The following is a 24,312-nucleotide window of genomic DNA, read 5'->3' as shown; positions in this document are numbered from 1 at the left end:
GTCTTGGCTAAGGTGTCTTGGCTAATGTGTCTTGGCTAATGTGTCTTGGCTTATGTGTCTTGGCTAAGGTGTCTTGGCTAATGTGTCTTGGCTAAGGTGTCTTGGCTAAGGTGTCTTGGCTAATGTGTCTTGGCTAATGTGTCTTGGCTAATGTGTCTTGGCTAATGTGTCTTGGCTAATGTGTCTTGGCTAATGTGTCTTGGCTAATGTGTCTTGGCTAAAGTGTCTTGGCTAATGTGTCTTGGCTTATGTGTCTTGGCTAAGGTGTCTTGGCTAATGTGTCTTGGCTAAGGTGTCTTGGCTAAGGTGTCTTGGCTAAGGTGTCTTGGCTAAGGTGTCTTGGCTAATGTGTCTTGGCTAATGTGTCTTGGCTAATGTGTCTCGGCTAATGTGTTTCGACTAAAGTGTCTTGGCCAATGTGTCTTGGCTAATGTGTCTTGGCTAATGTGTCTTGGCTAATGTGTCTTGGCTAATGTGTCTTGGCTAAAGTGTCTTGGCTAATGTGTCTTGGCTAATGTGTCTTGGCTAAGGTGTCTTGGCTAAGGTGTCTTGGCTAATGTGTCTTGGCTAATGTGTCTTGGCCAATGTGTCTTGGCTAATGTGTCTTGGCTAAGGTGTCTCGGCTTAGGTGTCTTGGCTAATGTAACTCGGCTAATGTGTCTTGGCTAATGTGTCTTGGCTAATGTGTCTTGGCTAATGTGTCTCGGCTAATGTGTCTTGGCTAATGTGTCTCGGCTAATGTGTCTTGGCTAATGTGTCTTGGCTAAGGTGTCTCGGCTAATGTGTCTTGGCTAATGTGTCTTGGCTAAGGTGTCTTGGCTAAGGTGTCTTGGCTAATGTGTCTTGGCTAATGTGTCTTGGCTAAGGTGTTTTGGCTAATGTGTCTCAGCTAATGTGTCTTGGCTAATGTGTCTTGGCTAATGTGTCTTGGCTAAGGTGTCTTGGCTAAGGTGTCTTGGCTAAGGTGTTTTGGCTAATGTGTCTCGGCTAATGTGTCTTGGCTTATGTGTCTTGGCTAATGTGTCTTGGCTAAGGTGTCTCGGCTAAGGTGTCTTGGCTAATGTGTCTCGGCTAATGTGTCTTGGCTAATGTGTCTTGGCTAATGTGTCTTGGCTAATGTGTCTCGGCTAATGTGTCTTGGCTAATGTGTCTTGGCTAATGTGTCTTGGCTAAGGTGTCTTGGCTAAGGTGTCTTGACTAATGTGTCTTGGCTAAGGTGTCTTGGCTAAGGGGTCTTGGCTAAGGTGTCTTGGCTAATGTGTCTCGGCTAATGTGTCTTGGCTAATGTGTCTTGGCTAATGTGTCTTGGCTAATGTGTCTTGGCTAATGTGTCTTGGCTAATGTGTCTTGGCTAATGTGTCTTGGCTAAGGTGTCTTGGCTAAGGTGTCTTGGCTAATGTGTCTTGGCTAAGGTGTCTTGGCTAAGGTGTCTTGGCTAAGGTGTTTTGGCTAATGTGTCTCGGCTTATGTGTCTTGGCTAATGTGTCTTGGCTAATGTGTCTTGGCTAAGGTGTCTCGGCTAAGGTGTCTTGGCTAATGTGTCTCGGCTAATGTGTCTTGGCTAATGTGTCTTGGCTAATGTGTCTTGGCTAATGTGTCTTGACTAATGTGTCTCGGCTAATGTGTCTTGGCTAATGTGTCTTGGCTAATGTGTCTTGGCTAAGGTGTCTTGGCTAAGGTGTCTTGGCTAATGTTTCTTGGCTAAGGTGTCTTGGCTAAGGTGTCTTGGCTTAGGTGTTTTGGCTAATGTGTCTCGGCTAATGTGTCTTGGCTAATGTGTCTTGGCTAATGTGTCTTGGCTAAGGTGTCTCGGCTAAGGTGTCTTGGCTAATGTGTCTTGGCTAATGTGTCTTGGCTAATGTGTCTTGGCTAAGGTGTCTTGGCTAAGGTGTCTTGGCTAATGTGTCTCGGCAAATGTGTCTTGGCTAAGGTGTCTTGGCTAAGGTGTCTTGGCTAATGTGTCTCGGCTAAGGTGTCTTGGCTAAGGTGTCTTGGCTAAGGTGTCTTGGCTAAGGTGTCTTGGCTAATGTGTCTCGGCTAATGTGTCTTGGCTAATGTGTCTCGGCTAATGTGTCTTGGCTAAGGTGTCTTGGCTAAGGTGTCTTGGCTAATGTGTCTCGGCTAATGTGTCTTGGCTAAGGTGTCTTGGCTAAGGTGTCTTGGCTAATGTGTCTTGGCTAATGTGTCTTGGCTAATGTGTCTTGGCTAAGGTGTTTTGGCTAATGTGTCTCGGCTAATGTGTCTTGGCTAATGTGTCTTGGCTAAGGTGTCTTGGCCAATGTGTCTTGGCTAAGGTGTTTTGGCTAATGTGTCTTGGCTAATGTGTCTTGGCTAAGGTGTCTTCGCTAAGGTGTCTTGGCTAATGTGTCTCGGCTAATGTGTCTTGGCTAAGGTGTCTTGGCTAAGGTGTCTTGGCTAATGTGTCTTGGCTAATGTGTCTTGGCTAATGTGTCTTGGCTAAGGTGTTTTGGCTAATGTGTCTCGGCTAATGTGTCTTGGCTAATGTGTCTTGGCTAAGGTGTCTTGGCTAATGTGTCTTGGCTAAGGTGTTTTGGCTAATGTGTCTTGGCTAATGTGTCTTGGCTAAGGTGTCTTCGCTAAGGTGTCTTGGCTAATGTGTCTCGGCTAATGTGTCTTGGCTAATGTGTCTTGGCTAAGGTGTCTTGGCTAATGTGTCTTGGCTAATGTGTCTTGGCTAATGTGTCTTGGCTAAGGTGTTTTGGCTAATGTGTCTCGGCTAATGTGTCTTGGCTAATGTTTCTTGGCTATTGTGTCTTGGCTAAGGTGTCTCGGCTAATGTGTCTTGGCTAATGTGTCTTGGCTAATGTGTCTTGGCTAAGGTGTCTTGGCTAATGTGTCTTGGCTAAGGTGTCTTGGCTAAGGTGTCTTGGCTAAGGTGTCTTGGCTAATGTGTCTTGGCTAAGGTGTCTTGACTAAGGTGTCTCGGCTAATGTGTCTTGGCTAATGTGTCTTGGCTAATGTGTCTTGGCTAATGTGTCTTGGCTAAGGTGTCTTGGCTAATGTGTCTCGGCTAATGTGTCTTGGCTAAGGTGTCTTGGCTAAGGTGTCTTGGCTAATGTGTCTTGGCTAATGTGTCTTGGCTAATGTGTCTTGGCTAAGGTGTTTTGGCTAATGTGTCTCGGCTAATGTGTCTTGGCTAATGTGTCTTGGCTAAGGTGTCTTGGCTAATGTGTCTTGGCTAAGGTGTTTTGGCTAATGTGTCTCGGCTAATGTGTCTTGGCTAATGTTTCTTGGCTAATGTGTCTTGGCTAAGGTGTCTCGGCTAATGTGTCTTGGCTAATGTGTCTTGGCTAAGGTGTCTTATCTAAGGTGTCTTGGCTAAGGTGTCTTGGCTAAGGTGTCTTGGCTAAGGTGTCTTGGCTAATGTGTCTTGGCTAATGTGTCTTGGCTAATGTGTCTTGGCTAAGGTGTTTTGGCTAATGTGTCTCGGCTAATGTGTCTTGGCTAATGTGTCTTGGCTAATGTGTCTTGGCTAATGTGTCTTGGCTAAGGTGTTTTGGCTAATGTGTCTCGGCTAATGTGTCTTGGCTAATGTTTCTTGGCTAATGTGTCTTGGCTAAGGTGTCTCGGCTAATGTGTCTTGGCTAATGTGTCTTGGCTAATGTGTCTTGGCTAAGGTGTCTTGGCTAATGTGTCTCGGCTAAGGTGTCTTGGCTAAGGTGTCTTGGCTAAGGTGTCTTTTCTAAGGTGTCTTGGCTAAGGTGTCTTGGCTAATGTGTCTTGGCTAAGGTGTCTTGGCTAAGGTGTCTTGGCTAATGTGTCTTGGCTAAGGTGTCTTGGCTAATGTGTCTCGGCTAATGTGTCTTGGCTAAGGTGTCTTGGCTAAGGTGTCTTGGCTAAGGTGTCTTGGCTAATGTGTCTTGGCTAAGGTGTCTCGGCTAATGTGTCTTGACTAAGGTGTCTTGGCTAATGTGTGTCGGCTAATGTGTCTTGGCTAAGGTGTCTTGGCTAATGTGTCTTGGCTAATGTGTATTGGCTAAGATGTCTTGGCTAAGGTGTCTTGGCTAATGTGTCTCGGCTAAGGTGTATTGACTAAGGTGTCTTGGCTAAGGTGTCTTGGCTAATGTGTCTTGGCTAATGTGTCTTGGCTAAGGTGTCTTGGCTAATGTGTCTCGGCTAATGTGTTTCGGCTAAGGTGTCTTGGCTAATGTGTCTTGGCTAATGTGTCTTGGCTAAGGTGTCTTGGCTAAGGTGTCTTGGCTAATGTGTCTTGGCTAAGGTGTCTTGGCTAAGGTGTCTTGGCTAAGGTGTCTTGGCTAAGGTGTCTTGGCTAAGGTGTCTTGGCTAATGTGTCTTGGCTAATGTGTCTTGGCTAAGGTGTCTCGGCTAATGTGTCTTGGCTAATGTGTCTTGGCTAAGGTGTCTTGGCTAAGGTGTCTTGGCTAAGGTGTCTTGGCTAATGTGTCTCGGCTAATGTGTCTTGGCTAATGTGTCTTGGCTAAGGTGTCTTGGCCAATGTGTCTTGGCTAAGGTGTCTTGGCTAAGGTGTCTTGGCTAAGGTGTCTTGGCTAAGGTGTCTTGGCTAAGGTGTCTTGGCTAATGTATCTCGGCTAATGTGTCTTGGCTAAGGTGTCTTGGCTAAGGTGTCTTGGCTAAGGTGTCTTGGCTAATGTGTCTCGGCTAATGTGTCTTGGCTAATGTGTCTTGGCTAAGGTGTCTTGGCTAAGGTGTCTTGGCTAATGTGTCTCGGCTAATGTGTCTTGGCTAAAGTGTCTTGGCTAAGGTGTCTTGGCTAATGTGTCTTGGCTAATGTGTCTTGGCTAAGGTGTCTTGGCTAAGGTGTCTTGGCTAATGTGTCTCGGCTAAGGTGTCTTGGCTAAGGTGTCTTGGCTAAGGTGTCTTGGCTTATGTGTCTTGGCTAATGTGTCTTGGTTAAGGTGTCTTGGCTAATGTGTCTCGGCTAATGTGTCTTGTCTAAGGTGTCTTGGCTAATGTGTCTTGGCTAAGGTGTCTTGGCTAAGGTGTCTCGGCTAATGTGTCTTGGCTAATGTGTCTTGGCTAAGGTGTCTTGGCTAATGTGTCTTGGCTAAGGTGTCTTGGCTAAGGTGTCTTGGCTAATGTGTCTTGGCTAAGGTGTCTTGGCTAAGGTGTCTTGGCTAAGGTGTCTTGGCTAATGTGTCTTGGCTAAATTGTCTCGGCTAATGTGTCTTGGCTAAGGTGTCTTGGCTAATGTGTCTTGGCTAAGGTGTCTTGGCTAAGGTGTCTCGGCTAAGGTGTCTTGGCTAATGTGTCTCGGCTAAGGTGTCTTGGCTAAGGTGTCTTGGCTGAGGTGTTTTGGCTAAGGTGTATTGGCTAATGTGTCTCGGCTAAGGTGTCTTGGCTAAGGTGTCTTGGCTAAGGTGTCTTGGCTAATGTGTCTCGGCTAATGTGTCTTGGCTAATGTGTCTTGGCTAATGTGTCTTGGCTAAGGTGTCTTGGCTAATGTGTCTTGGCTAATGTGTCTTGGCTAATGTGTCTTGGCTAAGGTGTCTTGGCTAAGGTGTCTTGGCTAATGTGTCTTGGCTAAGGTGTCTCGGCTATTTTGTCTTGGCTAAGGTGTCTTGGCTAAGGTGTCTTGGCTAAGGTGTCTTGGTTAATGTGTCTCGGCTAAGGTGTCTTGGCTAAAGTGTCTTGGCTAATGTGTCTCGGCTAAGGTGTCTTGGCTAATGTGTCTTGGCTAAGGTGTCTTGGCTAATGTGTCTTGGCTAAGGTGTCTTGGCTAATGTGTCTTGGCTAAGGTGTCTTGGCTAAGGTGTCTCGGCTAATGTGTCTTGGCTAATGTGTCTTGGCTAAGGTGTCTTGGCTAATGTGTCTCGGCTAATGTGTCTTGGCTAAGGTGTCTTGGCTAATGTGTCTTGGCTAAGGTGTCTTGGCTAAGGTGTCTTGGCTAAGGTGTCTTGGCTAATGTGTCTTGGCTAAGGTGTCTCGGCTAATGTGTCTTGGCTAAGGTGTCTTGGCTAATGTGTCTTGGCTAAGGTGTCTTGGCTAAGGTGTCTCGGCTAAGGTGTCTTGGCTAATGTGTCTCGGCTAAGGTGTCTTGGCTAAGGTGTCTTGGCTAAGGTGTCTTTTCTAAGGTGTCTTGGCTAAGGTGTCTCGGCTAATGTGTCTTGGCTAAGGTGTCTTGGCTAAGGTGTCTTGGCCAATGTGTCTTGGCTAATGTGTCTTGGCTAATGTGTCTTGGCTAATGTGTCTTGGCTAAGGTGTCTCGGCTAAGGAATCTCGGCTAATAAGTCTTGGCTAATGTGTCTTGGCTAATGTGTCTTGGCTAAGGTGTCTTGGCTAATGTGTCTTGGCCAATGTGTCTTGGCTAAGGTGTCTTGGCTAAGGTGTCTTGGCTAAGGTGTCTTGGCTAATGTGTCTTGGCTAAGGTGTCTTGGCCAATGTGTCTTGGCTAAGGTGTCTTGGCTAATGTGTCTTGGCTAATGTGTCTTGGCTAATGTGTCTTGGCTAAGGTGTCTTGGCTAATGTGTCTCGGCTAATGTGTCTTGGCTAAGGTGTCTTGGCTAATGTGTCTTGGCTAAGGTGTCTTGGCTAAGGTGTCTTGGCTAAGGTGTCTTGGCTAATGTGTCTTGGCTAAGGTGTCTCGGCTAAGGTGTCTTGGCTAAGGTGTCTTGGCTAATGTGTCTTGGCTAATGTGTCTTGGCCAATGTGTCTTGGCTAAGGTGTCTTGGCTAATGTGTCTTGGCTAATGTGTCTTGGCTAATGTGTCTTGGCTAAGGTGTCTCGGCTAATAAGTCTTGGCTAATGTGTCTTGGCTAATGTGTCTTGGCTAAGGTGTCTTGGCTAATGTGTCTTGGCTAAGGTGTCTTGGCTAAGGTGTCGTGGCTAATGTGTCTTGGCTAAGGTGTCTCGGCTAAGGTGTCTTGGCTAATGTGTCTTGGCTAATGTGTCTTGGCTAAGGTGTCTTGGCTAATGTGTCTCGGCTAATGTGTCTTGGCTAAGGTGTCTTGGCTAATGTGTCTTGGCTAAGGTGTCTTGGCTAAGGTGTCTTGGCTAATGTGTCTTGGCTAATGTGTCTTGGCTAAGGTGTCTCGGCTAATGTGTCTTGGCTAAGGTGTCTTGGCTAATGTGTCTTGGCTAAGGTGTCTTGGCTAAGGTGTCTCGGCTAAGGTGTCTTGGCTAATGTGTCTCGGCTAAGGTGTCTTGGCTAAGGTGTCTTGGCTAAGGTGTCTTTTCTAAGGTGTCTTGGCTAAGGTGTCTCGGCTAATGTGTCTTGGCTAAGGTGTCTTTTCCAATGTGTCTTGGCTAATGTGTCTTGGCTAATGTGTCTTGGCTAATGTGTCTTGGCTAAGGTGTCTCGGCTAAGGAATCTCGGCTAATAAGTCTTGGCTAATGTGTCTTGGCTAATGTGTCTTGGCTAAGGTGTCTTGGCTAATGTGTCTTGGCTAAGGTGTCTTGGCTAAGGTGTCTTGGCTAAGGTGTCTTGGCTAAGGTGTCTTGGCTAATGTGTCTTGGCTAATGTGTCTTGGCCAATGTGTCTTGGCTAAGGTGTCTTGGCTAATGTGTCTTGGCTAATGTGTCTTGGCTAAGGTGTCTTGGCTAATGTGTCTCGGCTAATGTGTCTTGGCTAAGGTGTCTTGGCTAATGTGTCTTGGCTAATGTGTCTTGGCTAAGGTGTCTTGGCTAATGTGTCTCGGCTAATGTGTCTTGGCTAAGGTGTCTTGGCTAATGTGTCTTGGCTAAGGTGTCTTGGCTAAGGTGTCTTGGCTAAGGTGTCTCGGCTAATGTGTCTTGGCTAATGTGTCTTGGCTAAGGTGTCTTGGCTAATGTGTCTTGGCTAAGGTGTCTTGGCTAAGGTGTCTTGGCTAATGTGTCTTGGCTAAGGTGTCTTGGCTAATGTGTCTTGGCTAAGGTGTCTTGGCTAATGTGTCTTGTCTAAGGTGTCTTGGCTAAGGTGTCTTGGCTAATGTGTCTTGGCTAAGGTGTCTTGGCTAAGGTGTCTTGGCCAATGTGTCTTGGCTAAGGTGTCTTGGCTAATGTGTCTCGGCTAATGTGCCTTGGCTAAGGTGTCTTGGCTAAGGTGTCTTGGCTAAGGTGTCTTGGCTAAGGTGTCTTGGCTAATGTGTCTTGACTAAGGTGTCTTGGCTAATGTGTCTCGGCTAATGTGTCTTGGCTAAGGTGTCTTGGCTAAGGTGTCTTGGCTAATGTGTCTTGGCTAATGTGTCTTGGCTAAGGTGTCTTGGCTAAGGTGTCTTGGCCAATGTGTCTCGGCTAAGGTGTCTTGGCTAAGGTGTCTTGGCTAAGGTGTCTTGGCTTATGTGGCTTGGCTGATGTGTCTTGGTTAAGGTGTCTTGGCTAATGTGTCTCGGCTAATGTGTCTTGGCTAATGTGTCTTGGCTAAGGTGTCTTGGCTAAGGTGTCTTGGCTAAGGTGTCTTGGCTAATGTGTCTTGGCTTAGGTGTCTTGGCTAATGTGTCTTGGCTAAGGTGTCTCGGCTAATGTGTCTTGGCTAAGGTGTCTTGGCTAAGGTGTCTTGGCTAAGGTGTCTCGGCTAAGGTGTCTTGGTTAAGGTGTCTTGGCTAATGTGTCTCGGCTAATGTGTCTTGGCTAATGTGTCTTGGCTAATGTGTCTTGGCTAAGGTGTCTCGGCTAAGGTGTCTCGGCTAATAAGTCTTGGCTAATGTGTCTTGGCTAATGTGTCTTGGCTAAGGTGTCTTGGCTAATGTGTCTTGGCTAAGGTGTCTTGGCTAAGGTGTCTTGGCTAAGGTGTCTTGGCTAAGGTGTCTTGGCTAATGTGTCTTGGCTAAGGTGTCTCGGCTAATGTGTCTTGGCTAAGGTGTCTTGGCTAATGTGTCTTGGCTAAGGTGTCTTGGCAAAGGTGTCTCGGCTAAGGTGTCTTGGCTAAGGTGTCTTGGCTAAGGTGTATTGGCTAAGGTGTCTTGGCTAATGTGTCTTGGCTAAGGTGTCTTGGCTAAGGTGTCTCGGCTAATAAGTCTCGGCTAATGTGTCTTGGCTAAGGTGTCTTGGCTAAGGTGTCTTGGCTAAGGTGTATTGGCTAATGTGTCTCGGCTAAGGTGTCTTGGCTAAGGTGTCTTGGCTAAGGTGTCTTGGCTTATGTGTCTTGGCTAATCTGTCTTGTCTAAGGTGTCTTGGCTAATGTGTCTTGGCTAATGTGTCTTGGCTAAGGTGTCTTGGCTAATGTGTCTTGGCTAAGGTGTCTTGGCTAAGGTGCCTTGGCTAATGTGTCTTGGCTAAGGTGTCTCGGCTAATGTGTCTTGGCTAATGTGTCTTGGTTAGGTGTCTTGGCTAATGTGTCTTGGCTAAGGTGTCTTGGCTAAGGTGTATTGGCTAATGTGTCTTGGCTAATGTGTCTTAGCTAAGGTGTCTCGGCTAATGTGTCTTGGCTAAGGTGTCTTGGCTAATGTGTCTTGGCTAAGGTGTTTTGGCTAAGGTGTCTTGGCTAAGGTGTCTTGGCTAATGTGTATTGGCTAAGGTGTCTTGGCTAAGGTGTCTTGGCTAAGGTGTCTTGGCTAAGGTGTCTTGGCTAAGGTGTCTTGGCTAAGGTGTCTTGGCTAAGGTGTCTTGGCTAATGTGTCTCGGCTAATGTGTCTTGGCTAAGGTGTCTTGGCTAAGGTGTCTTGGCTAAGGTGTCTTGGCTAATGTGTCTTGGCTAATGTGTCTTGGCTAAGGTGTCTTGGCTAAGGTGTCTCTGCTAATGTGTCTTGGCTAATGTGTCTTGGCTTATGTGTCTTGGCTAATGTGTCTTGGCTAATGGGTCTTGGCTAAGGTGTCTTGGCTAAGGTGTCTTGGCTAATGTGTCTTGGCTAATGTGTCTTGGCTAATGTGTCTTGGCTAATGTGTCTCGGCTAATATGTCTTGGCTAATGTGTCTTGGCTAATGTGTCTTGGCTAAGGTGTCTTGGCTAAGGTGTCTTGGCTAATGTGTCTTGGCTAATGTGTCTTGGCCAATGTGTCTTGGCTAATGTGTCTTGGCTAAGGTGTCTCGGCTAAGGTGTCTTGGCTAATGTAACTCGGCTAATGTGTCTTGGCTAATGTGTCTTGGCTAATGTGTCTTGGCTAATGTGTCTTGGCTAAGGTGTCTTGGCTAATGTGTCTCGGCTAATGTGTCTTGGCTAATGTGTCTTGGCTGAGGTGTCTCGGCTAAGGTGTCTTGGCTAATGTGTCTCGGCTAATGTGTCTTGGCTAATGTGTCTTGGCTAATGTGTCTTGGCTAATGTGTCTCGGCTAATGTGTCTTGGCTAATGTGTCTTGGCTAATGTGTCTTGGCTAATGTGTCTTGGCTAAGGTGTCTTGGCTAAGGTGTCTTGGCTAATGTGTCTTGGCTAAGGTGTCTTGGCTAAGGTGTCTTGGCTAAGGTGTTTTGGCTAATGTGTCTCGGCTAATGTGTCTTGGCTAATGTGTCTTGGCTAATATGTCTTGGCTAAGGTGTCTCGGCTAAGGTGTCTTGGCTAATGTGTCTCGGCTAATGTGTCTTGGCTAATGTGTCTTGGCTAATGTGTCTTGGCTAATGTGTCTCGGCTAATGTGTCTTGGCTAATGTGTCTTGGCTAATGTGTCTTGGCTAAGGTGTCTTGGCTAAGGTGTCTTGACTAATGTGTCTTGGCTAAGGTGTCTTGGCTAAGGTGTCTTGGCTAAGGTGTCTTGGCTAATGTGTCTCGGCTAATGTGTCTTGGCTAATGTGTCTTGGCTAATGTGTCTTGGCTAATGTGTCTCGGCTAATGTGTCTTGGCTAATGTGTCTTGGCTAATGTGTCTTGGCTAAGGTGTCTTGGCTAAGGTGTCTTGGCTAATGTGTCTTGGCTAAGGTGTCTTGGCTAAGGTGTCTTGGCTAAGGTGTTTTGGCTAATGTGTCTCGGCTAATGTGTCTTGGCTAATGTGTCTTGGCTAATGTGTCTTGGCTAAGGTGTCTAGGCTAAGGTGTCTTGGCTAATGTGTCTCGGCTAATGTGTCTTGGCTAATGTGTCTTGGCTAATGTGTCTTGGCTAATGTGTCTTGGCTAATGTGTCTCGGCTAATGTGTCTTGGCTAATGTGTCTTAGCTAATGTGTCTTGGCTAAGGTGTCTTGGCTAAGGTGTCTTGGCTAATGTTTCTTGGCTAAGGTGTCTTGGCTAAGGTGTCTTGGCTAAGGTGTTTTGGCTAATGTGTCTCGGCTAATGTGTCTTGGCTAATGTGTCTTGGCTAATGTGTCTTGGCTAAGGTGTCTCGGCTAAGGTGTCTTGGCTAATGTGTCTCGGCTAATGTGTCTTGGCTAATGTGTCTTGGCTAATGTGTCTTGGCTAAGGTGTCTTGGCTAAGGTGTCTTGGCTAATGTGTCTCGGCAAATGTGTCTTGGCTAAGGTGTCTTGGCTAAGGTGTCTTGGCTAATGTGTCTCGGCTAAGGTGTCTTGGCTAAGGTGTCTTGGCTAAGGTGTCTTGGCTAATGTGTCTCGGCTAATGTGTCTTGGCTAATGTGTTTCGGCTAATGTGTCTTGGCTAAGGTGTCTTGGCTAAGGTGTCTTGGCTAAGGTGTCTTGGCTAATGTGTCTTGGCTAATGTGTCTTGGCTAATGTGTCTCGGCTAATGTGTCTTGGCTAATGTGTCTCGGCTAATGTGTCTTGGCTAATGTGTCTTGGCTAATGTGTCTTGGCTAATGTGTCTTGGCTAAGGTGTCTTGGCTAATGTGTCTTGGCTAATGTGTTTCGGCTAATGTGTCTTGGCTAAGGTGTCTTGGCTAAGGTGTCTTGGCTAAGGTGTCTTGGCTAATGTGTCTCGGCTAATGTGTCTTGGCTAATGTGTTTCGGCTAATGTGTCTTGGCTAAGGTGTCTTGGCTAAGGTGTCTTGGCTAAGGTGTCTTGGCTAATGTGTCTTGGCTAATGTGTCTTGGCTAATGTGTCTCGGCTAATGTGTCTTGGCTAATGTGTCTCGGCTAATGTGTCTTGGCTAATGTGTCTTGGCTAATGTGTCTTGGCTAATGTGTCTTGGCTAAGGTGTCTTGGCTAATGTGTCTTGGCTAATGTGTTTCGGCTAATGTGTCTTGGCTAAGGTGTCTTGGCTAAGGTGTCTTGGCTAAGGTGTCTTGGCTAATGTGTCTTGGCTAATGTGTCTTGGCTAATGTGTCTCGGCTAATGTGTCTTGGCTAATGTGTCTCGGCTAATGTGTCTTGGCTAATGTGTCTTGGCTAATGTGTCTTGGCTAATGTGTCTTGGCTAAGGTGTCTTGGCTAAGGTGTCTTGGCTAATGTGTCTCGGCTAAAGTGTCTTGGCTAAGGATTCTTGGATAAGGTGTCTTGGCTAATGTGTCTCGGCTAATGTGTCTTGGCTAAGGTGTCTTGACTAAGGTGTCTTGGCTAATGTGTCTCGGCTAAGGTATCTTGGCTAAGGTGTCTTGGCTAAGGTGTCTTGGCTAATGTGTCTTGGCTAAAGTGTCTTGGCTAATGTGTCTCGGCTAAAGTGTCTTGGCTAAGGTGTCTTGGCTAAAGAGTCTTGGCTAAGGTGTCTTGGCTAAGGTGTCTTGGCTAATGTGTCTCGGCTAATGTGTCTTGGCTAATGTGTCTCGGCTAATGTGTCTTGGCTAAGGTGTCTTGGCTAAGGTGTCTTGGCTAAGGTGTCTTGGCTAATGTGTCTAGGCTAAGGTGTCTTGGCTAAGGTGTCTTGGCTAATGTGTCTTGGCTAAGGTGTCTTCGCTAAGGTGTCTTGGCTAATGTGTCTCGGCTAATGTGTCTTGGCTAAGGTGTCTTGGCTAAGGTGTCTCGGCTAATGTGTCTTGGCTAATGTGTCTTGGCTAATGTGTCTTGGCTAATGTGTCTTGGCTTAAATTGTCTTGGCTAATGTGTCTCGGCTAATGTGTCTTGGCTAAGGTGTCTTGGCTAAGGTGTCTTGGCTAATGTGTCTTGGCTAATGTGTCTTGGCTAATGTGTCTTGGCTAAGGTGTTTTGGCTAATGTGTCTCGGCTAATGTGTCTTGGCTAATGTTTCTTGGCTAATGTGTCTTGGCTAAGGTGTCTCGGCTAAGGTGTCTTGGCTAATGTGTCCTGGCTAATGTGTTTTGGCTAAGGTGTCTTGGCTAATGTGTCTTGGCTAAAGTGTCTTGGCTAAGGTGTCTTGGCTAAGGTGTCTTGGCTAACGTGTCTTGGCTAATGTGTCTTAGCTAAGGTGTCTCGGCTAATGTGTCTTGGCTAAGGTGTCTTGGCTAATGTGTCTTGGCTAATGTGTCTTGGCTAAGGTGTCTTGGCCAAGGTGTCTTGGCTAAGGTGTCTTGGCTAATGTGTCTTGGCTAAGGTGTCTTGGCTAAGGTGTCTTGGCTAAGGTGTCTTGGCTAATGTGTCTTGGCTAATGTGTCTCGGCTAATGTGTCTTGGCTAAGGTGTGTTGGTTAAGGTGTCTCGGCTAAGGTGTCTTGGCTAAGGTGTCTTGGCTAAGGTGTCTTGGCTAATGTGTCTTGGCTAATGTGTCTTGGTTAAGGTGTCTTGGCTAAGGTGTCTTGGCTTATGTGTCTTGGCTAATGTGTCTTGGTTAAGGTGTCTTGGCTAATGTGTCTCGGCTAATGTGTCTTGGCTAATGTGTCTTGGCTAAGGTGTCTTGGCTAAGGTGTCTCGGCTACTGTGTCTTGGCTAATGTGTCTTGGCTAATGTGTCTTGGCTAAGGTGTCTTGGCTAAGGTGTCTTGGCTAATGTGTCTTGGCTAATGTGTCTCGGCTAATGTGTCTTGGCTAATGTGTCTTGGCTAAGGTGTCTTGGCTAAGGTGTCTTGGCTAAGGTGTCTTGGCTAAGGTGTCTTGGCTAAGGTGTCTTGGCTAATGTGTCTTGGCTAAGGTGTCTCGGCTAATGTGTCTTGGCTAAGGTGTCTTGGCTAATGTGTCTTGGCTAAGGTGTCTTGGCTAAGGTGTCTCGGCTAAGGTGTATTGGCTAATGTGTCTCGGCTAAGGTGTCTTGGCTAAGGTGTCTTGGCTAAGGTGTCTCGGCTAATGTGTCTTGGCTGAGGTGTCTTGGCTAATGTGTCTTGGCTAATGTGTCTTGGCTAAGGTGTCTTGGCTAATGTGTCTTGGCTAAGGTGTCTCGGCTAATGTGTCTTGGCTAAGGTGTCTTGGCTAATGTGTCTTGGCTAAGGTGTCTTGGCTAAGGTGTCTCGGCTAATGTGTCTTGGCTAATGTGTCTTGGCTAAGGTGTCTCGGCTAACGTGTCTTGGCTAAGGTGTCTCGGCTAATGTGTCTCGGCTAATGTGTCTTGGCTAATGTGTATTGGCTAAGGTGTCTTGGCTAAGGTGTCTCGGCTAAGGTGTATTGGCTAATGTGTCTCGGCTAAGGTGTCTTGGCTAAGGTGTCTTGGCTAAGGTGTCTCGGCTAATGTGTCTTGGCTGAGGTGTCTTGGTTAATGTGTCTTGGCTAATGTGTCTTGGCTAAGGTGTCTTGGCTAAGGTGTCTTGGCTAAGGTGTTTCGGCTAATTTGTCTTGGCTAAGGTGTCTTGGCTAAGGTGTCTTGGCTAAGGTGTCTTGGCTAAGGTGTCTTGGCTAATGTGTCTTGGCTAATGTGTCTTGGCTAATGTGTCTTGGCTAAGGTGTCTTGGCTAAGGTGTCTTGGCTTATGTGTCTTGGCTAATGTGTCTTGGTTAAGGTGTCTTGGCTAATGTGTCTCGGCTAATGTGTCTCGGCTAATGTGTCTTGGCTAATGTGTCTTGGCTAAGGTGTCTTGGCTAAGGTGTCTCGGCTAATGTGTCTTGGCACATGTGTCTTGGCTAATGTGTCTTGGCTAAGGTGTCTTGGCTAAGGTGTCTTGGCTAATGTGTCTTGGCTAAGGTGTCTTGGCTAAGGTGTCTTGGCTAAAGTGTCTTGGCTAAGGTGTCTTGGTTAATGTGTCTTGGCTAAGGTGTCTCGGCTAATGTGTCTTGGCTAAGGTGTCTTGGCTAATGTGTCTTGGCTAGGGTGTCTTGGCTAAGGTGTCTCGGCTAAGGTGTATTGGCTAATGTGTCTCGGCTAAGGTGTCTTGGCTAAGGTGTCTTGGCAAAGGTGTCTTGGCTAAGGTGTATTGGCTAATGTGTCTCGGCTAAGGTGTCTTGGCTAAGGTGTCTTGGCTAAGGTGTCTTGGCTAATGTGTCTTGGCTAATGTGTCTCGGCTAATGTGTCTTGGCTAAGGTGTCTTGGCTAAGGTGTCTTGGCTAATGTGTCTCGGCTAAAGTGTCTTGGCTAATGTGTCTTGGCTAATGTGTCTCGGCTAATGTGTCTTGGCTAATGTGTCTTGGCTAATGTGTCTTGGCTAAGGTGTCTTGGCTAAGGTGTCTTGGCTAATGTGTCTTGGCTAATGTGTCTTGGCTAATGTGTCTTGGCTAAGGTGTTTTGGCTAATGTGTCTCGGCTAATGTGTCTTGGCTAATGTGTCTTGGCTAATGTGTCTTGGCTAAGGTGTCTCGGCTAAGGTGTCTTGGCTAATGTGTCTCGGCTAATGTGTCTTGGCTAATGTGTCTTGGCTAATGTGTCTCGGCTAATGTGTCTTGGCTAATGTGTCTTGGCTAATGTGTCTTGGCTAAGGTGTCTTGGCTAAGGTGTCTTGGCTAATGTGTCTTGGCTAAGATGTCTTGGCTAAGGTGTCTTGGCTAAGGTGTCTTGGCTAAGGTGTCTTGGCTAATGTGTCTCGGCTAATGTGTCTTGGCTAATGTGTCTTGGCTAATGTGTCTTGGCTAATGTGTCTCGGCTAATGTGTCTTGGCTAATGTGTCTTGGCTAATGTGTCTTGGCTAAGGTGTCTTGGCTAAGGTGTCTTGGCTAATGTGTCTTGGCTAAGGTGTCTTGGCTAAGGTGTCTTGGCTAAGGTGTTTTGGCTAATGTGTCTCGGCTAATGTGTCTTGGCTAATGTGTCTTGGCTAATGTGTCTTGGCTAATGTGTCTCGGCTAAGGTGTCTTGGCTAATGTGTCTCGGCTAATGTGTCTTGGCTAATGTGTCTTGGCTAATGTGTCTTGGCTAAGGTGTCTTGGCTAAGGTGTCTTGGCTAATGTGTCTTGGCTAATGTGTCTTGGCTAAGGTGTCTTGGCTAAGGTGTCTTGGCTAATGTGTCTCGGCTAATGTGTCTTGGCTAATGTGTCTTGGCTAATGTGTCTTGGCTAAGGTGTCTCGGCTAAGGTGTCTTGGCTAATGTGTCTCGGCTAATGTGTCTTGGCTAATGTGTCTTGGCTAATGTGTCTCGGCTAATGTGTCTTGGCTAATGTGTCTTGGCTAATGTGTCTTGGCTAAGGTGTCTTGGCTAAGGTGTCTTGGCTAATGTGTCTTGGCTAAGATGTCTTGGCTAAGGTGTCTTGGCTAAGGTGTCTTGGCTAAGGTGTCTTGGCTAATGTGTCTCGGCTAATGTGTCTTGGCTAAGGTGTCTTGGCTAAGGTGTCTTGGCTTATGTGTCTTGGCTAATGTGTCTTGGTTAAGGTGTCTTGGCTAATGTGTCTCGACTAATGTGTCTCGGCTAATGTGTCTTGGCTAATGTGTCTTGGCTAAGGTGTCTTGGCTAAGGTGTCTCGGCTAATGTGTCTTGGCACATGTGTCTTGGCTAATGTGTCTTGGCTAAGGTGTCTTGGCTAAGGTGTCTTGGCTAATGTGTCTTGGCTAAGGTGTCTTGGCTAAGGTGTCTTGGCTAAAGTGTCTTGGCTAAGGTGTCTTGGCTAATGTGTCTTGGCTAAGGTGTCTCGGCTAATGTGTCTTGGCTAAGGTGTCTTGGCTAATGTGTCTTGGCTAGGGTGTCTTGGCTAAGGTGTCTCGGCTAAGGTGTATTGGCTAATGTGTCTCGGCTAAGGTGTCTTGGCTAAGGTGTCTTGGCAAAGGTGTCTTGGCTAAGGTGTATTGGCTAATGTGTCTCGGCTAAGGTGTCTTGGCTAAGGTGTCTTGGCTAAGGTGTCTTGGCTAATGTGTCTTGGCTAATGTGTCTCGGCTAATGTGTCTTGGCTAAGGTGTCTTGGCTAAGGTGTCTTGGCTAATGTGTCTCGGCTAAGGTGTCTTGGCTAATGTGTCTTGGCTAATGTGTCTCGGCTAATGTGTCTTGGCTAATGTGTCTTGGCTAATGTGTCTCGGCTAATGTGTCTTGGCTAAGGTGTCTTGGCTAAGGTGTCTTGGCTAATGTGTCTCGGCTAAGGTGTCTTGGCTAATGTGTCTTGGCTAATGTGTCTCGGCTAATGTGTCTTGGCTAATGTGTCTTGGCTAATGTGTCTTGGCTAAGGTGTCTTGGCTAAGGTGTCTTGGCTAATGTGTCTTGGCTAATGTGTCTTGGCTAAGGTGTCTTGGCTAAGGTGTTTTGGCTAATGTGTCTCGGCTAATGTGTCTTGGCTAATGTGTCTTGGCTAATGTGTCTTGGCTAAGGTGTCTCGGCTAAGGTGTCTTGGCTAATGTGTCTCGGCTAATGTGTCTTGGCTAATGTGTCTTGGCTAATGTGTCTCGGCTAATGTGTCTTGGCTAATGTGTCTTGGCTAATGTGTCTTGGCTAAGGTGTCTTGGCTAAGGTGTCTTGGCTAATGTGTCTTGGCTAAGATGTCTTGGCTAAGGTGTCTTGGCTAAGGTGTCTTGGCTAAGGTGTCTTGGCTAATGTGTCTCGGCTAATGTGTCTTGGCTAATGTGTCTTGGCTAATGTGTCTTGGCTAATGTGTCTCGGCTAATGTGTCTTGGCTAATGTGTCTTGGCTAATGTGTCTTGGCTAAGGTGTCTTGGCTAAGGTGTCTTGGCTAATGTGTCTTGGCTAAGGTGTCTTGGCTAAGGTGTCTTGGCTAAGGTGTTTTGGCTAATGTGTCTCGGCTAATGTGTCTTGGCTAATGTGTCTTGGCTAATGTGTCTCGGCTAATGTGTCTCGGCTAAGGTGTCTTGGCTAATGTGTCTCGGCTAATGTGTCTTGGCTAATGTGTCTTGGCTAATGTGTCTTGGCTAATGTTGTAGCAGATAATATCTCATCTAATCTGCTATACAGCTAATATGAAAATTAACAGCCATAACCCAAATTCATGACCCACATAACACATACAACTAATATGAAAATTAACAGCCATAACCCAAATTTATGACCCACATAAAACACATGACTATTTAATAAACACCAAACCAATAAACAAAAACTGACCCGCGCAGCCCAAAATTGTTTGCATAAGCAAAACATGTCCATGCTAGGTCGAGAGCGTTTAAACGAATCGAAATCGTTTAAGTAGGTCAACCCGCGTTACCAACAGAACAAAACAGAACAGAACAACAGAACCAATGTAAGCAAACTTAAAATTGTAAAGTAAGCAAATTGAAATTGATATAATAAAGTACCGGGCCGAAAAGCAAGACAGATTCAATCTGGACTTGACAGGTGACTCTACAAATGAAGCTGATCAAACACATTCGTATTAAGTAAAAGAAAGAAAGATGTTACATGGCGACCGTGATTCCAATCGGCAATCTTCGGATTCGAAAAAGTGTCTCATCGAGTGAATCTATTAAATTAACTCACTGAATGTGTCAGTCTTAGTGCGACTAAGTGTGCGTAATGTGAGCAATGGCAGTGCAAAGTACAACTTTGCGTTTAATAGACGAATTACTTCAGTTCCTAGTTGAGTTTCCGGAACCTACAGTGGCAGCAATTTACGAGGAAAGAATTCACGAGCTTGTGCGCGAAGCGATAACATTCAAAAACGCGAACATAAACAATGCGGTAATGATCAGTGGTCTACGCCAAGTTTTGGTGCGATGGATAGATTTCCTAAACAGTGAAAGTGAGCACATCCGGAGCCTCAGATGGTTCAAAGGTGAAGTGGAAGAATAAAGAAAAAGAAAAATACAAAACGTGATGATTAGCAAGTGTGCATTAAAAATGCAAAAGTGTAGCAGAAAACAATAAGTGAATTGAAAAATTGACGATACAGCAAATTTTGGCAGTGTACAGTTAACGTGTTACACAAGTAAAAGTGTACCAGAAGTGCATATGTGTACCAGAATTGCATAAGCTATATGTGTACGTGAAGAAATAAAAATGGGTGGCAAAAACTCTACTCCAACTACGAAAGTGCAAGGAGATAATGATCTTACGATCATTCAAACACAGAATGTACACAGTGAACAGCACGTCAATCACGAACTCAAGTTGAATCTGGTGTTAATAATGGTGACGATTGTGATAATCATCAAAGTACTAAAAATGGCATACAAGATGGTTTCGCGGCAGGCAGAAAGAAGAGCAATCCAAACATTAACGCTGCCAAAAATAGTGATAATGAACGAGTGAGAGCGGAAAAGCAAAACAAGGCGAGTGGAAGGCGAGACCACGGCTCACAAATGGTGACCGGCGGGATCCCAAGAGGCAGGAGCCTCCATCGTTGAAGACATCGATCAGGAACCCCACGAAGAGCAGCCGATAAGAAGAAAACAACCAGGCAACATGATCAGCAGATGAATTGCAGAAAATACACCGGCAAGTAAAGGAGTAACTATTAATCAATGCAAAATAGACAGGTATGTCAAAACTAATAGAATTAGTTCAAAAATTACAATATATCCTTAAGAAATTAAACGATAAAACTCAAAAATTAAGAACGAGTAGACTAACACAATTAAAATTGCAAGCTGAGGAATTACATAAGGAGATCCAAAAGGAAATAGAAATAAATAACAGAAAATACGGTATAGAGGAAATAATACAGCTAAAACGCATCGCAAAAAATGCATGGGAAGAAATCTGCTGCAAAATAGAAAACGAATTGATAAACTCGTCGTTAGAAAGTTTAGCCGAGGAAACAGAGATAAAAGAGCAAAAACCTCAGGCAACATTTAAAACAAAAGAAATAAAAATGAATAATTTTGATATACAATTTGCCACATTGCTAGTACCCATCTACGATGGATCAGCTGAATTGTTTAGCACCTTCGAAGATGCCTCTAAGTTACTGTTCGAGTTGAACGAACAACACGAAGAAATGCTAGTAAAATTCTTAAGAACTAGATTAACAGGTAAAGCAAGAATAGGATAACCAACATCGATAACAACATTCAAGGAACTATTGGATGATATAAAATTAAGGTGTGAAGAGAAAACTAATCCGGACAAAGTAATAGCAAAACTTAGAGCAATAAAATCCGGAGATACTCAAAAGATTTGCAATGAAGTAGAATTGTTGACAGCAAAGTTAAAGGTAATTTACTTAGAACAAGGAATCTTAGAAAAAGTGGCAAACGACATGATCGTGAAAAAAGGAATAGATACTCTAAAGGAGAAGATCACTAATGCGGAAACAAAAACGCTTCTGAAGGCAGGAACATTTACGACCATAACAGACGTTACACAAAAAGTAATGGAAAACGAGGGTGATGAGACTAACAAGCATGTTTTCAACGTTAGAATGCCTGGCAAACCATACACTAGGAATAACACTTACAATAACAACACAAATCACAGATACAACAAATACAAACAAAACTACGCGTATCACCAGAAGCGAGTTACTAACAACTACAACGACAGAAACAGGTACAATTCAGATAATAGGCCACAACAAAATTGTAGGGCTAACCCACAAAACACTAGAAATCAAAACTGGCGAACAAATAATAATCGCCGTATTTACCAAACGTCAGTTCAAGCACAGGGAAACAATTTTTTAGATCAACCCATGTCGTCCCAAATCAACGACACATATTTGCAATAAATTTAACGGGAGAAGACTACATCAAACTTAAAATACAGGCTACAGATGACGCATATTGCATCTTAATGGTAGATACAGGTGCATCAGTATCGCTACTGAAGAAAAACAAAATAAAACCATATTCTAACATTAATACTAACAACCTAATCACACTAACAGGCATTTGTAATAACCCGATCAGTATAGTAGGCTCACTAGATACAAACTTACATTTCAACAACGCCATAATCAACCACAAATTTCATTTAATTACCGAAAATGTTGAATTACTGGCAGACGGAATTTTGGGAAGAGACTTCTTTAAACACTACAATTGCGACATTTTATATCGAATGGAATCACTCCATTTGATCCATAACGGTATAGAAGTGTATCATCCGTTGGAAGATGGAGACGTCAAGGGAATGTACCTACCTCCACGAAGCGAAGTTATAAAGAAAATCAGATTTACACATATTACAGAAGATTCTATCATATCAGCACAAGAAATTAAACCAGGAGTTTTTTGCGGTAACACAATTATTCGCAAAAATAATCAGTTCATCAAATTTATTAATACTAGAGATGAACCAATACAAATCAAGAATAATGAATTTAAGCCACAAATTGAACCGCTACAAAATTATAACATACTCAAATTTAACACAACAGCCGATAACAAAAAAGATAGAGTAAACAAACTTTTGGAAAAAATCAACATAGAAAATGGCACAGCAACAGATAGACAAAGATTACAACAAGTTATTTCACAATATAACGACATCTTTTGTCTAGAAAATGATCAGATTACTACGAACAATTTTTATACACAGGAAATACAGCTAAAAGACAATATTCCCACATATATACCAAATTACAAACAGATACACGCACAGACAGAAGAAGTTAATAAACAGGTAAATAAAATGTTACAAGATGACATAATAGAACATTCTGTGTCTTCTTATAATTCACCTATCCTGTTAGTACCAAAATAGGCAACCGACGGAAACAAGAAATGGAGACTTGTTGTTGACTTTCGACAACTCAACAAAAAAGTACTACCTGACAAATTCCCATTGCCTCGAATTGATTTCATTTTAGATCAGCTAGGAAGAGCAAAATATTTTAGTACCTTAGACCTTATGTCGGGTTTTCATCAAATACCCCTTGAACAAAACTCAAGAAAATACACGGCATTTTCAACAACGACAGGTCATTACCAATTCAAACGAATGCCTTTTGGATTGAACATTAGCCCCAACAGCTTTCTGCGTATGATGGCTATCGCTATGGCAGGTTTAACACCTGAGCTAGCATTTGTATATATAGATGATATAATAGTTACTGGATGCAGCGCGCAGCATCACATCAGTAACTTAGTTAAAGTTTTTGATAGGCTTAGAAAATATAATCTTAAGCTTAACCCAGAAAAATGCCACTTTTTCAAAACACAAGTAACATATTTAGGGCATAAAATTACTGATAAAGGAATATATCCGGATGATTCAAAATATAAATCTATAAAGAAATTCCCCATACCAACTAGCGCCGACGAATCCAGAAGATTCGTCGCTTTTTGTAATTATTATAGAAAATTTATAAAAGATTTTGCAAAGATTGCAAAACCTTTAAATAACCTAATTAAAAAGGAAATAAAATTCGAATGGACAACGGAATGTCAAAATGCATTCGACACATTAAAGCAAAGATTACTTTCACCAACTATCCTAAAGTACCCAGATTTCACCAAACAATTTATAATAACGACAGATGCTTCAGATATGGCTTGCGGAGCAGTATTATCACAAATAACAGATGGTAATGACCATCCAATAGCATTTGCCAGCAAAGGTTTAACCCCAGGTGAAAAGAACAAACCAATAATCGAAAAAGAATTAACAGCAATACATTGGGCTATTGACTATTTCAAACCATATGTATACGGCAGAAAATTCTTAGTACGAACAGATCATAGACCTTTAGTATATCTGTTCGGTATGAAAAACCCAACTTCTAAACTCACAAGGATGAGACTAGATTTGGAAGAATTCGATTTTGACATTGAATTCCTATCTGGAAAAGCAAATGTAACTGCTGATGCATTGTCACGAATAGTGATTAACTCAAATGAACTAAAAGCATCAATTCCAAAGTTAAAGAGTGAAACAGTACTCATGGTAAACACTAGGGCAATGGCAAGAAAGGGTCAAGTCTCACAAAAGAAACATGAAAAACAGACGAGGATTGATCACCCCACAGTCTGGGAAGCAAATAAAGCTTCAGAAGTGAAAAAACTTCTTAAAATAAAAACGGCCAAAACAAAGAATAAACTCGAGATAGTGGTATACAACCACAATTATAATAAAGCGCTAGGAATGACCGATATTCCATTACATAAAAATGCGAAAACAAGCCAAACACTAGAGTTTGCGCTGCATCAAGTATGCCAAATCGCAAAGAAATATAACAGAAACAAGCTAGCTCTATCAACAAATGATAGCATATTCCAGTATTATTCCCTGCAGACAATCAAAGAAATAGCAAATAAAGCTATATCCGATAGTGAAATTGTCGTATATACTCCACCCAGGTGGATAGAATCGCAGGATGAGCAATTAAAGATAATCACAGATTATCATGTGACCCCTTCGGGAGGACACAAAGGCCAATATCGATTGTATAGCAAATTAAAAGAAAAATACAACTGGAAGCATATGAAGACGGATATCCGCAAATTCATACAAAAATGTCAAGCATGCATAACGAATAAAACGACAAGACATACGAAAGAAGAAACAGTTGTGACGACAACTCCTTCAAAACCATTTGACGTAATAGCAATAGATACAGTAGGACCACTACCGAAAACAAATAATAACAATAGATACGCTGTAACAATTCAGTGTGAACTAACCAAGTATATAATAATAATACCCATTTACAACAAAGAAGCTAACACAATAGCAAAAGCATTGGTAGAAAACTTCATACTAACATTTGGAAATTTTGTAGAACTAAAATCAGATCAAGGTTTGGAATACAACAACGAAGTGTTGAGGAAAATTTCCGAAATTCTCAAAATTAAACAATCATTTGCTACAGCATATCACCCACAAACAAAAGGAGCGTTAGAAAGAAATCATAGAAGCCTAAACGAATATCTAAGGAGTTACACTAATGAACACCACGATGATTGGGATCAATGGACAAAATTCTATGAATTCGTTTACAATACCACAATGCACACAGCTACAGGATATACACCTTACGAACTTGTTTTCGGAAGACAAGCTAATTTACCACAAGATATATACAAAACAAAAATAGATCCAGTCTACAATATAGAACAATACTATAACGAAATGAAATTCAAATTACAGAAATCCAACGAAACAGCTAGAAACAACCTAATTAAATCAAAATTCAGGACACAAAGAGTATTAAACCAAAATACTAATCCTAGTAATGTTAAATTGGGAGACCAGGTATACCTTACAAACGAAAACAGAAGAAAGATAGACCCGGTATATATTGGACCATTCACAATTATAGACATCAATGACACAAACTGCGTTATAAGACATAACATAACAGACAAAGAAACAACAGTACATAAAAACAGAATAAAAACGCAAATGTAAAGAATAATGTCATACTTTTCAAGTCATAACATTATTCTCCTAAAGAGGGGAGGTGTAGCAGATAATATCTAATCTAATCTGCTATACAGCTAATATGAAAATTAACAGCCATAACCCAAAT

The sequence above is a fragment of the Anopheles funestus genome, unplaced genomic scaffold, assembly GCF_943734845.2.
Source record: "Anopheles funestus unplaced genomic scaffold, idAnoFuneDA-416_04 scaffold_30_ctg1, whole genome shotgun sequence".
Taxonomy (NCBI): Eukaryota; Metazoa; Arthropoda; class Insecta; order Diptera; family Culicidae; genus Anopheles; species Anopheles funestus.
The sequence above is the reverse complement of the archived record's forward strand: the minus strand, read 5'-3'. Positions refer to the sequence as shown.